The sequence below is a fragment of the Octopus sinensis genome, linkage group LG11 (assembly GCF_006345805.1).
Source record: "Octopus sinensis linkage group LG11, ASM634580v1, whole genome shotgun sequence".
Taxonomy (NCBI): Eukaryota; Metazoa; Mollusca; class Cephalopoda; order Octopoda; family Octopodidae; genus Octopus; species Octopus sinensis.
Genome location: NC_043007.1, coordinates 74,655,089 through 74,657,505, shown reverse-complemented (window position 1 = coordinate 74,657,505; position 2,417 = coordinate 74,655,089).

The window sequence follows — 2,417 nt, the reverse complement described above, 5'->3', positions numbered from 1 at the left end:
GCTAACATTTCCAGATTAACGTCAATGAATTTAACACAGAACGTTTAAAAAGACGTATAAAATTATATCCATTAGATCTAGATAGAAGTCTAACCCTTGTCGTTTGTATTGGTCTCGTTGCTCATTTTCCCTTCCAGCCTCAAACTCCGAAACTTATTGATAACAAGTATTTATTGCTTCTATTTAAGATGTGAATGGAAGGTCAATGGAAGAGGCCGACAAATAGATTTCTTTTAATTACTTTTTCTGTGTAATTATCGCCATAGTGATACAGTCTTAACGTCACTTCATGAATGGCTATGTTCCACCGAGGAGTAATTTGTTTCATTGGGAATCGCTGTTTTTTAGCTGATAGCCATGATAGCTGGCTAAATTAAATGAAAGCATTATCTCTTGATTCACCGCTACACAATAACACTTATTGACTAACTGACTGTTTCATTGACGTTTCAATTTGTTTATACTGTTATCAAGTTCACCACCAAACACCAGTGTGTTTCGACTATCACTCTGAGTGTGTGTGTATGTGTGTGTGTGTGTGTGTGTGCGCGCGCGCACATACGTGCATAGGAGCACGTACCAATATCCACTCTCACCTTCATATACACATGTACACAGGAACACACACACACACACACACACACACACACACACACATTCACACAAATGACTAAGCTAACGAGGAAGCCCTTACCTAATGTTGAGAACTGCTAGTAATAGCTGCCAAATCTCCCTAAATACACCCAACCTACTGTTATAAATAAGGAAGGGTATCATTTGGTAGTCAAGTTGAATAAAAGAAAGATGTCAATCAATCAGTGATACATAAACGGCACAAACTTTTAAATACCGTAAATCCTCGAGTATAATCCGCATTTTCCCCAAAAAAATTTAAAGGTCAACATCCCTAGTGCGTACTATATACGAAGTTAAAAATGAAAATTATTTTCTAAGCAATGTCCGCGTCTCTATTTGCTGTCTGGCAATGTTTATTCAAACGTATGTTGTGATGTCGGGCGCGAAAATACCTTAAGCTAAGCCTGAAAGCAATGAAGTCATAAAAGAATCATCCATAACTTGCAATAAGCAACATTTATTATACGTTATTATTGTTATTTCTTTATTTTCTGCAAATAAAATGCACAAAAAAGCTACACGTTTGCATTATTTTATATATACAATAACAATAAAGGACGTTACCGTATACAATTTTTACAAACCAAGGACGTTATATAGACCTCCTTGATTCAAGTTAGAGAAGGGGTGTGTATTATACACAAGGTTTAGGTTTTTCAGAGATACAGCCCCCTAAAAATCCCCTGCGTATTATACTCAAGGGCGGACTATACTCGAGGATTTACGGTAAATTGCCTTTTCTGACTATAGAACAAGAACAGCAACATAAAGTAATACAATAAGTCGATAGTGCTCTGCCGAATCACTTGATGCATCAAGATTAAACTAAACAGAAGGTGAATGTACAAAATATGTGAAGAATAGCTTTCAAATTCCTAAGTCAGACCGAATCCACATTTTTCTACAAGTTCTCTTCCTACTGTTCTCGTCTTTTACACTAGGAAATTTATAAGGCCAACAGTTACACATAGGTTCTATTGTTTAAATTAGCATTCTTCAAAAATCAATTCTATTTCTTTGGCCGCTCGGTCCCTGACCAAAGAGCATCCCTCTTTCTTCCTTCTTTCTTCCGGGGTCAATGCGAGGGTCAACACAGCTCTTCCTCCTTTTAACATGTCTAAACTCACTTATTCTTTCTCTCTTTAGTAGTCGCCCACATATAAAGCTAACTACCATACAGAATGGATTATGGAGCTAAAACTAATTTGTGTACCATAACAACTCAAACAACTTGAAGTAATTGTAACTTATTTTGTAACGATAATAATAATGAAGAAAGGACCATTTCAACTAACAATAATTATGTTTCTTCTCTAATTCATTCGAGGCATATCATCGTTACACTTGATAGTTATAGATGGTGACGCCGATGTGCAAACATTTACATATATATAACATTACGCTTGACCCTTATAACTGGTGACCTCCAGTGTTTATAAACTGTTAAAATTGTATCTTACGCATGATCGTTATATATGTGTCGGTCTTTACAATTAAATCGACCGTAATTCCATAATAGCTTTATTCTGACTTAAATAAGAAGTAGATATACGAAGTATCCTTTGGCAATTTGATCCAGTGTCACATTCATTATTGATTCATCAATCGGCGAGACAGTTTTTATCTCTGTGGAATTTTTACTTCCGTGAATGAGAATCGTATATCATTGATGATTTCTTTAATAATTTTGCCAAATTCTTCAGCGCATTTTCAAGTTGTTCCTCTTCGATTACTATCGCAAAGAGTAGTAGCTTTCTTCAACCGAATACACGTCGTTGATT